This window comes from Peromyscus californicus, unplaced genomic scaffold (genome assembly GCF_007827085.1).
Source record: "Peromyscus californicus insignis strain IS unplaced genomic scaffold, ASM782708v3 Scaffold_8__1_contigs__length_139910024, whole genome shotgun sequence".
NCBI classification, from domain to species: domain Eukaryota; kingdom Metazoa; phylum Chordata; class Mammalia; order Rodentia; family Cricetidae; genus Peromyscus; species Peromyscus californicus.
Window position 1 is genome coordinate 21,341,381 of NW_026294606.1, and position 12,619 is coordinate 21,353,999.

The following is a 12,619-nucleotide window of genomic DNA, read 5'->3' on the forward strand; positions in this document are numbered from 1 at the left end:
AAACAGTCCTTGTGTTTTCTTACATGGTCCCTGCTCCTCTTTTGCCAGCTGGACTGAACTTTTTTTTTTTTGAGACAGGGTCTCATTCTGTACTTTGCTTTCTGGAACTCATTATATAACTGGCCTTGAACTCCTGGCAGTCCTCCTGCCTCAGCCTCTTGAGTGCTGGGATTACTGGCACGAAGCTTTTATTGAATAAAACACCTCTAAATTTACCTTCTAGGAGAGAGCACTTACTTGATATTTGTGGGTCTCTTGGTGTTTTCTACCAAATCATTAAATGTCAGGTGGACTTCCCAGCACCCTCTGCTACCACAGGACTAGGAGAGGTGGCAGGCTAAGGTTAGTAGCCATGATCCTCAGGCCATATTCTGTCACATAATGGTCACCCTTCGTGAAGCGTTTGATGACTTTGAGACTGGTGAGTGAAATGGGGCCCTTGTCTCAGACTTACTCAGCTCACAGTCCTGCAAGAGTTTTTGTACCATCCTCCCCCTACACAATGAGGCCGGGAGATGATGAAATTATGGCGTTATACTTCTGAGAATCCAGTCCCTCCCTAATGTGTGAAACAGCTGCTGACAGAGGGTTGAGAAGAAATGGAGCTCCTGAGAGCAGCTGCAGAGGTCAGTCTGTAGAGTACCAGACAAAGGGAGTCTTTAAAAACGACTAGCAGCTCCACTCAGAAGAAAACCCTCTTAGAACAATTGCCACTTGCAGTGAGTACTTTAAATGATTCTCTGCCAGCCATTTATTTGGGAACCACTCCAGTAACCTGATGAACTTTGGAGACAGGGAAAAACACATGCAGAGGAAACAGCCCCAATTTCTTTCTTCCTAGTCATAGAGAATATGTGAAATTCACAGAGATAGATAAATTGTGTTCCTTCTCTGTGTGTGTGCATGTGTGTCCATGTGTGCAGTGTGAGTATACTTATATCTGTGTGTAGAGGCCCAAGTCAGTCTCTGGTGTTGTTCCTCAGAATGATCATCCACCTTGGTTTTTGAGACAGAGTCCCTCATTGAGACCTGTGACTTGCCTGTTAAGTAAGCTAGGCTAGAAGGATTGTGAGCCTCGGGGATCCTTCTGTCTCTGCCTCACCAGCTCGGTTACGAGCCCATGCTACCATGTTCAGTTTTTATCTGGGTGCTGGGGCTGGAACTTGGGTCCTCAGGCTTGTATAGCTCTCTCCCCAACACTGGTTACCCCCTTCAGTAGTCACGTATCATCTGAAGACACTTTTTAGTAAAATAGACATGGTGACATCTATTTATGTCAGTGAATCCCAATCCCAGAAGATAAAGAACTAGCAACCTCTAAATTGGAGGAGGGTCTATAAGTATGCAGCCCTGATTCAGGGGAGATGGGCTGCCCTGAGTGGGTGTGGGGAACCAGGAGGAGCCCTGCAGGGGGAATAGGCTTGGAGGCTGCAGTTACTCTTCCCTGCTGTTCCCCCAAGGTCAGAGGGTCTCACATGGAAGGCTCCTGCGGTGCCAGACAACATTTTGCATGTGTCCACTATCAAACCTAGTCTGGTGAAACCTGTCCATAAAGAATGAGGAATGAGTCAATGTGACACTGTGTATATTTTTCTTATTAGAAACTAAACAGCCAAGGGCTCTTTGAGAACTGAGAGCACACAGGAACCCACTGTTCCATGGCAGAAGTATCTGGAGAGAGCTCTGTTTAGCTTCTGCCTCCAGCTCTCCACCCCTAATAAACATGCCCCATGTTCCCTTTCTCCAGAGCACTGTCAAGATGTGGGGGAATGGCGGCTCCATGTTAAAGCCCAGCATGCTAGTCACAGCCAGAGCTGGAGCTAAAATGTGGATTCTCCTTGTTTGCAAAGCTGGGACTTAGTTCCTGTTCTGTCTCTAGCATCTTTACACACCAATGGCAGAAGCTCTACATTCACTAGGATTGGTGATACAACGGAAAAGGGATGTGTGGGTGTGTATGTTGGGGGAGCTGGTGTATATGGGGTGTGTGTATGTATGTGTGTGTGGATTGTATATGTGAAGGGAGCTGATATATATGTGGGTAGGTATATATATGGAATGTGTAATATCTGGTAGATGTGGAATGGGCGAGTATATATGTGGTGTATCTGTGGGTAGGTATATTTGTGGAGGGAGGCTGATATATGTGATGAGGGGGGTAGGTGTATATGTGGAATGTATATTTATGAATGTATATGTCAAGGGGGTCTGGTACATATGAGGTGAGAATATGTGACTAGGTAGGTATGTGTATAGAGTGTGGGGGAGTAAATATGTGGAGTGTGTATGTGTGTTGGGTATATGTACATGTAGAATGTATGGTAGATGTACATTTGTGAGGTCTAAGTATGTGTTGGAGTATGTGTGACTTTTGCCTCATGGTAGTTGGTGCTTTTGAGTGGGGAGGTGGCACAGAGTGGAGACTTTGGATGATCTGCTTCTAAGTGCCACCCTGCCTCTCCTGCCCTAGCAATTTGACGTCTGGCTCCTTGGTTTCCCTTCATCATGACTTCAGTGTGAGCACCCTCCTATTTATGGGGCAGCACTGAGTGTTGGATTGCTGGAGAGGACGCCTGGGGTCTGCCCTCTGGGAACCGATGATGTAATGGAATATAAGCAGCAACCAAGTCCGATTCCTTCTAGAAGCTGACAGCACCTTGCATCTCCTGAGCTGGCACATGGGTGGTGGTGGTCGTGGTGGGGCGGCAGGGGTAGAATGACTCTGGGCTTCAAGGTATCTGTGGAAGAGGAATCAGGAATAGCCTCCAGATAGGGGAGCAGGGAGGAGCCTCTGTGCCCATCACTGCTTCTGTGATCCAAGCCCATCACTCAGCTTTACTGTTCTCCTAGGCCTCAAACTTGGACTCTCATCCACATCCTGTCGTATACACATTGGTGTGTATCACACAGGTGGTTACTGAGTTCACAGCTGCATGCGGTGGTTCACACCTATACTCCCAGCTCTCTGGAGGTGAGGATGATGAATTCAGAGCCAGCCTGGGCTAGATGAGACTCTATCTCATAACAAGCAAACAAAAATGAAGTAACTCCCTCCCAAAACAAACAACCAATCCAGCACTCTGGAATGTGAATGTCTGAATCCCTATGGTTAGTTAGGGAAGGTTGAGCTGCTTTATCCTTCAAGGTCTATCTCAGTCTGTCCTGCTCAGAAGAGGCCCTTGTAAACTTCGAGGCTGAAAGCACACTGTATTTCCTCTGTGCTGCTAGCATTTAAGACATCCTCCATTTGTCAGGACTGGTTTGGGCTGTCTAGGGTTGTGGTGGTGGTGGTGGTGGTGGTGGTGGTGGTGGTGGTGGTGGTGGTGCTGCTGCTGCTGCTGCTGCTGCTGCTGCTGCTTCTTCTTCTTCTTCTTCTTCTTCTTCTTCTTCTTCTTCTTTCTCCTTTTTTGGTGGTTGTTTTTGTATTTAATTTTTTGAAGCCTTTGGGATGGAACCCAGGGCCTTATCTTCACGGAGCAAATGCTCTATCACTAATCCCCACCCCTGAACATAAAGACATAGATCCATTTTCAATCCTTTGTGTACAGATGATGGATGTGTGTGTTTGGAGGTGCAGGTGCGCACAGGTGGAGGTCAGAGAACCACCTCAGTTGTTGCCCCTTTCCTCACACCTTGTAGGGACAGGCAGGGGCTCTTGCTTTCCACACTCCGCACTGAGCAAGTGAGCCCTCCAGCTTCTGGGGGTTTTCCTGTGGTTCACCTTGCCGTAGGAGTGCTGGGGTCACAGACACACATTATTGTATCCAGTTTACATGGGGCTGGGGATCTGAACTGAGGTCTTCGTGCTTGCAAGGCGAGTGCTGTTCCCACTAAGCCATCTCCCTGGTTCCTTACATCTAGTTGTAAATCGGAGCACAGTACTCATGCATGTTTGTGGGCTGTGGTAAAACATTTCAGGATGTGCATACAGTGTGTGATGACTGCATGAGGTCACTAGCATATTTATTACCTTAGACATGTATAATTTCTTTGTGTTGGGGACATTCTAAACCCTCTCTACTATTTTAGAATGTTTAATTGTGGATTACAGTTATCTTGATGTGCTATAGAATATTGGAAGAATCTCTCATAACCAATGTCACCCTGGTACCTATCAGCATCTCCTGCCCACTTGGTGTGATTAAACTTTTCATGTCATTACCAAGACCAAGCTCCTTAAAGCCAGGACTATGCCTGGCACCCTTCCATCCAGTGTAGCTCCCAGACGTGGTCTCTCCCTGATGCCTACTTTGGGCATACTGTCTTTGCCTAGAGCTGTGACCCTCACCCCACAGTGGGCTCTATCCTCTGTCTGTAAGGCTCAGTTGAGGTGTTGGGTGGGTGAGCTGAATGCTTCTGTCTCCGGTGCTCAGAGCCATCACGTTTCTGTGGTACACACAGCCTCTGGGGCCAGTCTCTCGACTTGATTCTTAGATCTGTGGGTCTGGTTCAGCCATGGACCAATTAGTAGCCCCGGGGTGAAGGAACTCCACAGCCACTCATGGCTTCTAGGAGCCACTGGTGAGCCTTCATCAGCACAAGAGGGGTGTGCTCCTTGTGGCAAGGAGAACACCTCAGAAGCATGTGTGCTCATCAGATACCTGCCTTGCGGGTCTGAGGGGTCAGGGCACCTCCTGCTCAGCTATGTCTGAGTGGTTTGTTCTGCACCATTTACTTGTAATTTCTGCCAACTGCTGTAGGGAGACAGCCAGCCCTTTGATGGGGTGGGGGGTAGTGGGAGGGTACACAGAGAGGGAAGTGTCATACTGGTACCCTTAGCACCCCATCTCCATGGCTGGATGTTCCCTATGAACATTCATACCAAGCCTAATTCATTCCAGAAGTCCGTTGAGAGCTGGCTTTGCCTGGCTCCTTCTTGGGAGGTGGGAGCTTGCAGCCACAGGCTGCAGTTGTGTTTGTTTCTGATTATATGGGGGGTTCAGGGTGGCTTCCCAAGAGTGCCCAACATCTGGGGCTCTAGACCTGAGCTGGGGCTGCCAGACCATGTGACAGTTGAGTGATCCTGAGTCAAAGCAATTAGAATCTGTGGCCGCTATGGCTGACAGATCACAAGATTACAGAAAAGGCATGCCTAGGCCTGAGGAATGTCAGCACCCAAGGGAGCCTGCAAAGGGAGCCTGCTGGTCAGCCAGCCAGGTGATAAGAGAAGGAAGTTCCGGGTGTACAGCAGGTGAAAGAGGTCACCACTGTTAGATGAGGAGGCTAGACCCTGTCTGTGTTCCTGCTGCCCGGCTGGAAGGCAGAAGGCGCTCAGTGGTATAGTACTGTCTAGGACCCACAAGCCCTGGCTTAATCCATAGCACCATAAAAAGCACACGGGCGGGGCGGGGGTGGGTGCAGGGCTGGGGAGATGCCTCAGCTGGTAAAGTGCTTGCTTACTCTAGCACAAAGATCTGAGTTCACTCTGCAGAACTCACATTTAAAAATAGTTGGACAAGCCTGATGGTGGTGGTGGTGGTGGTGGAGGCGGCGGCGGCGGCGGCGGCGGCGGCGGCGGCGGCGGCCGCACACCTTTTAACCCAGCACTTGGGAGGCAGAGACAGGCAGATCTCTGTGAATTTGAGGCCACGGTGGTCTACAGAGTAAGTTCTAGGACAGCCAAAAACCCTGTTTCAAAAAACAAACACATAAACCAAACCTAGTTGGGCATGGTGGTAGTATGCACTTGCAATCCCGGAGTTGTGGAGTGAGAGCCAGGAAGATTTCTGGGGCTAACTAATCAGTCTAGTCTACTTGGGGAGTTCCAGGCCAGTGAAAAACCTGTCTCAAAAAAAGGTGGAATATAAATTCACAGAGACTGTGGCAGCATGCACAGGACTTGGACAGGTTCAAGTCAGATGGGGTCCCGGTGCTGAGAAAGGGGAATGTAGTAGACACGGGCTCCCACCCCAACCAAGAAGCTGTCTGCAATTGACATCTGCTTGCAAGGGAAAACTAGGCTTTCTCCAGTGGAGTCTCACTGGGTATAATGACTACATTTAAGGGTAGGTCCCATGTCCTAGCAGCAGATGACCAACACAAGATGAACTCAATGGTACTGTTGTGGACTTTTTCTCTCGTATTGCTTTTGGGGGCAATTTTTTTTTTTTTTTTTTGGTCTTACTGATCTTTTCCTTGTATATTATGGTTTCTGATTTTGTGTGTGTGTATTTGTGTTTCTTGTGGTTTTGTGTGTGTGCTTGCCTGTTTCTTTTTTTTTTTTAAGTTTTTTTTTTTTTGGTTTTTTGAGACAGGATTTCTCTGTGTAGTTTTGGTGCCTGTCCTGGATCTCGTTCTGTAGACCAGGCTGGCCTCGAACTCGCAGAGATCCACCTGGCTCTGCCTCCTGAGTGCTGGGATTAAAGGTGTGCCCGCCTTCTTTTCTTTTTTCTTTTTTTCTTCTTACGAGATTTTTCTATTCATTTTACTGTTTGTTTTCTAAAGAGAGAGAGAAAGAAAAGATGGGGAGGATCTGGGAGGAGAAAGTGACCAGAATATTTTGTATGAAATTTTTTTTTTCAGTTAAAAATAAAAGATTAGCCGGGCAGTGGTGGCACGCCTTTAATCCCAGCACTCGGGAGGCAGAGGCAGGCGGATCTCTGTGAGTTCGAGGCCAGCCTGGTCTACAGAGCGAGCTCCAGAGCAGGCACCAAAACTACACAGAGAAACCCTGTTTCGAAAAAACAAACAAACAACTAAATAAATAAATAATTCCCCCCACCCCCGTTAATATTCTGATCCGCCCCTTGAGACCCCACCTTTGGCGCCACCCCACGTCCTGATGTAAAAGCCTCATTCTAAGGAAACACTCCTCCCCTTCCTCTCTCTCTCCTGCTTTTCCTCCCTCGAGGTGCTCACCCTCTCTCTCTCTCTCTCTCTCTCTCTCTCTCTCTCTTTCTCTTCATCTCTCTATTATAATAAACTCTCCGTGTGGATGCAGCATCTGGGTTGTGAATTACTGGCCGCAGCTATGCCCGCAGGGCGTGCATCTGCCCTGTATGTTTCCCTGCACGTGCAGGATACTCTTGTCCCCCTCCTCTGCCGCCCTGTACAATAATTCATAACACCCCCCCAAAGAAAAAAACAAGGTGGATAATGCCTGAGGCATAACACTTGGAAGTATCTAGCGTCCATTCCATGCACACACATATACAAACACATCACTCCTCTCTCTCTCTCTCTCTCTCTCTCTCTCTCTCTCTCTCTCTCTCTCCCCTCGTGTGTGTGTGTGTGTGTGTGTGTGTGTGTGTGTGTGTGTGTGTGTGTGCATGTGTGCGTGTGTGTGCGCACACACAAAAGAAAAAGTTCTTATCAGGGTTAATCACTTTTTCTGCTCCCTGGACACAATGCCCTCATCTGGTCAGCAGGGGAGCAGGTGACTCCCTGAGAAGCATGACCAGATGAACAGAGCTCCATCCTACATTCTGTAAGACACTGCACTGGAACAGGGGTCTCAGTTTAATTGTGCATGGAATCTCCTGGACTTTGCTGATTCTGAGCTCGCAGTACAGGTCTGGGTGGGGAATCTATCTGTGTTTCCACCAAGATTCCTGCCAATGCTGCCACAGCTACTCTTCTTGGGAGCCATATATCAAGGACCGAGGACATGCAGATTTTAGTTAATGCAAGACTTAACCCTGTTGGCTAAAGGATTTGTTGTTAGAGAAGCAACCTGCTGGAGCTGTTTTCTCACTTTAAATGACTGGGCCAGGTGTGGTGGTGCATGCCTCAAGTCCCAGCACCTGGGAGACTAAAGGAGGAGGAGGACCAGGAATTCAAGGTCATCATCAGCTACATAGTGAGTTTAAGGCTAGCCTGGTCTATAGGAGATCCTGTCTCACAGATAGATAGATAGATAGATAGATAGATAGATAGATAGATAGATAGATAAATGACTAGTCCAACCAAAGCATTGCCAAAAGCATATAAAGGACTTCAAACCAGGAATAGAATTTCAGCCCCGAGGAGTGACCTTCTTTTTAGACTGTTCTTTCTCCCGACTAGATCTCAGGAAGTGGTTTTAGTATAACCTATCACAGATCAGCTCATCACCAAGGATGGCTAGTGGGAACTGACCCACTACCTTATGGCTTTTTTACCGGTGCCCATTTTTCCTTCTTTCTTAATAAGCAGGCCCTCAACTCGAGTTACAAGTCTGTTTCTGAAACTCTCCCAGGGTCTTTTGTTGGAGGGGTTGGAAGGGGAGGGCAGGCCTTTCAGAGTAACCTGTAAAAGAGGACTTACTAGGCTGGGGAGACGGCTCAGTTGGTAAAGTGTTTGCCTCCCAAGCATGAGGACCTGAGTTTGGGTCCCCAGAGCCCATGGGAAAAGCGAGGCATGGTGTGTGCCTGTAATCTCAGTGATGGCAAAATGGGAGGTAGAGATATGGAAGGCTGCAGGCCGGGCTGGTGGCAGAGTTTGAGGTCAGTAAGAGAGCTGTTTTAAATAAAGGATGGAAGGCATGAGCGCTCTGCCCCTAAAATGCACCATGCATGTATACATCCCTACCTCTTACACAGGCACTTAGAGGATTTACTCAGATGGCAGATAATCTTGCCTCTTTACTTCCAGGCTAGAACCCATAAGTAATGGCTGGGACTTTAGACACCATCTTGGACCATGAGGTAACCTTAAGGATAAAAGTCACATAATAAGGGTAAGGATAGGGCAGAAAAATGGGTTTGCGATGCATGGTGTTATGGAATCATCACACAAGCCCTTCCTAGCCCTTCCCAGCCTTCTTTGACATTAAAACCAGATCTCAGCCGGGCGGTGGTGGCGCACGCCTTTAATCCCAGCACTCGGGAGGCAGAGCCAGGCGGATCTCTGTGAGTTCGAGGCCAGCCTGGGCTACCAAGTGAGTTCCAGGAAAGGCGCAAAGCTACACAGAGAAACCCTGTTTCGAAAAACCAAAACAAAAAAAAAAAAAAAAAAAAAAAACCAGATCTCAGTTTGCTCCCGTTAGTGTTGGGTGAACGTGCAGCCACTGCTGTTGCTGACTCCATGCAGAGCAGATGCAGTTGATCAGGGCAAGCAGTTGAAATTCTCTGAGCCAGGCATGATGGTGTCACAGGCTCCTTCGGAGAGTAAGGCAGAAGAATTGCAAGTTTGAGGCCTGCCGTGGCTATAGAGTGAGTTCAAGGCAGCTTGGCTTACTGAGTTCCTGTCCTTTTTGTTGGTTGGATGGTTGGTTTGGTTTTGAGACAGGTTTTCTCTCTGTAGTCCTGGGACTTGCTCTGTACACCAGGCTGGCCTTGAATTTAGAGATCCTCCTGCCTCTGCCTCCCGAGTGCTGGGATTAAAGGTGTGGGCTACCACACACACACACACACAGCCTGAGCCCTTGTCTTAAAAAGTAAAAAAAAAAAGTGCTCTTTTCTGGCTCAGTGGTAAAGTACTTGCCTAGGATTGACCTAGGTTCAGTACCCAGTACTGAAGAAAAGGATCCAGGTTCAGTCCTCAACACTGAATAAAAGGACCTAGATTCAAGCCCCAACACTGAATAAAGAAAACGTGTCTCTAGCTGTCAGCTTCTTGACTGTCCTTTGTAGGTCACTAGTGGTCCAGGAGCCAGGGAACTGGGCTGGGTCAAGAGGCTGAAGTTCATGTAGCTCTGCTGTCCTGTGGACATTGTCAGCCTAAGTCCCCTGGCCTGTGAAATGGGACAAAGGTAGAGGTGACCAGCTCAGTGTTCTAGTGCAGAGCTGCATGAGACCCTTTCTCAAGGGAGAAGCAAAAAAAAAAAAGCTGCATTTACTTCCTGGTGAGGCAAAAACAGGCCCAGCCATCAAAACATCACAGTGCCCGGTCCAGTGAGTCTTTCCTACTGTGTAGCCCGAAGCCTGCTTGTATTTCCTTATTGTGGCCTGGGCTTGGATTTAAAATTGTGATATGATTGAAATCAGACCGATGTGGGCACAAAGCCTCCAAGTCAGCTTCCTTGTTCACGTACTGTCCTAAAAATAGAAACTAGTGTGGTGTACACTTGCTTGTCTGGTTGGTGTGTGTTGGTGTGTGTTGGTGTGTGTGTGTGTGTGTGTGTTTCAAAACACTACCACTGAGCTCTATCCCCAGGTGGGTTTTCATCTTTCATCTGGGGACGGAGTCTCAGTAAGTTACGCAAGCTAGCCTTGAACTCGCTCTGTAACCCAGGCAGCCCTTGAGCTTGTGATCCCGTGTTCCAGGCTCCCCATTAGCTGTAGTTTTCTTATTTTCTGAATGGAAAGAGGTGTGTGCTTACAGGGGAGAAAAGGCCACCACACCAGTATAGGAGGTTCTGCAATGTTGGGTGACTTCCCCTTACACCTCATCCCAGTTCCCGCCTTCAGAGCCACCTCCTGTCTTCCTACAGCAAGCATTTTATTGAGTATGCATTTCTACAGAAAAAGAAGGGGTCTGTCCTGCTCCATGCCTGTCACCAAGCTGGGGAGACAGAAGTGAGGTGTGCCCCCAGTAGCTAAACTAACCTAAGGGACACTTGATGCCTCTGAAGGATGGATGGGATGCCACAGGGTGAGGGCAGGTCCTGGGGCTGGCAAAAATGATAGCTGGTATGGTAAGAGTGCCTCAGAGCTGGGTGTGGTGGCACACACCCTTAATTCCAGCACTGGGAGGCAGAGACAAGTGAATCTCTGTGAGTTTGAGGCCAGCCTGGTCTACAGAGTTCCAGGGCAGCCAGGGCTATGTAGAAAGACCCTGTCTCAAAAACAAAAACATAAATCAGAAAGTGGCTTGGAAAAGGAGTCCCTCCTGCTCAGCACCAAAGGCAGCACACGGTTGGCACAGGGCGGGCTTCCTGCTCTGGCTTGTGCTGTTTGAGTCCCAGGCTGTGCAGAGCCAGCACACTGGGGATTTTGTGAGCCTTTGAGCCTTCTAGAAGGTTCTGGTGCAGAGTAGAAAGGCTTAGATGTGCTCTTGTGGCAGGCACAGCTGGCCTCCCGAGGTTCTGGGGACTGGCTGTGGGACTGCTGAGGGAGAATGCCCTTGTCCTGATGGTACCCGTGGTGGCAACTTCTGCCTGCACAGCTGACTTGATTACGACTTCTTCCAGGCATTCAGCAGCTTTCTGCTCTCTTCCTGTCTTTACTGTGACTCTTGGTAGGATGCATGCAACATCAGGACCTTGTTTGGCATTACTTTCTTGGCAGGTCATAAATATTGCCAGACTGTCAAATCCTGTGCAGCATCCCCATGGGTAAGAACCTCATCTCAGTATCAGGCAGGCAGAGCATGGGAGGTCTGAGGGGCTCACCTTTCCAGCTCCTTGGTGTTTAGCTACAACAGCACAGAGGGACACCCCTGAAGCCAACATGAAGATTACCTGGCATCTGTAGAGATCAAGCCAGGAGGCATTACGCTTTGGATGAACAGTTAGGTTGAAGTTACCCCATTGCTGCATGGGGGAGGGCGTATTTTAGGCATTACAAGAGCACTCAGAGAGGACCTTGTCCTGACAGGGTAGCTCTCCTGGCCCATCCATGGCAGATAGGGACAGAAGACTCATTGATGCTGGTACTTTCAAGTGACAGGAGGGACGGGCCCCAGAAGGACCTGATCAAAGTTGTCTTTTCTCAAGACTCAGTTTAGCATTTTTAAAACTGTCATGTTGCTGGGCACGGTGGTGCATGCCTGTACTCCCAGAATTCAAGAGGTTGAAGCAGGAGGATCGGCTGCTACACAGTGAGTTCTAGGGCCATTCTGGGTTACAGGGTAAGACCACATCTCAAACAAAATACCCTTCAAAACTCCAAACCAGCCTTGTATCTGACCCTCTAGGTACGTTTGAGAACATGGAATTTAGGATGAGGAGACGGTTCATTGGTAAAATGCTTGCTGTGAACATATGACCTGGGTTCGGAGCTCTTCAAACCCACATCAAGCCAGGAGTGATTTGTCAGTAATCCCAATGCTTCTACAGTGAGATGGGAGGTGGAGATGAGCGCATCCCCATAAACTCAAGGACTAGCTAGCCTGGCATGTGCAGCAGCCCACACAGAGACCCTGTCTCAGAAAAGGTAGAATTCAAGGACCGATGTCCAAGGTTGGCTCCTGAATTCCACTCTTGCCCATGTGTGCGCGCACACTCACACTCACGCACACATACACACATACACTAAAAAAGAACGTGTAATTCAAAGACCTCACTTTGAAGATAAGGAAACAGAAGCATGGAGAAATTAGGTGACATGCGCCACCATTGCTGTCTCTTAGGGAAATGCAAAGAGGTACAGGAACGGAGGCGCCAGGCCTTTGCTTAGCGAGAGCCCGTCACCTCACCCTCCATTCCCTTTCTGGCCCGTTTGCTTCCCTGCTTCCAGGTACAGCTTCTTTGGAGTTCTTTAAAAGTCTTTTCTTCCCAGCCCTTTATGGCCATAGAAAACTGCAGCCAGCTTCTACAGGTGAGACTTCCCAAACTCCAGAGAACTCTGGGAGAGGGAAAGGCAAGATGGACACACGGAAGAGTGTCCATCTTCGTAAACCACTCACCCTGCCGCCTGTGGCTACTCCTGCTGGGTGGTTCTCTGCCTTCCTGGGGAGACATGGAGCCTGGAGCTTTCCTTCTGCCTCTCAGTGACCTCATTCCATTGATGCAGCCACTCAGGGGTCACAGACATAGAGG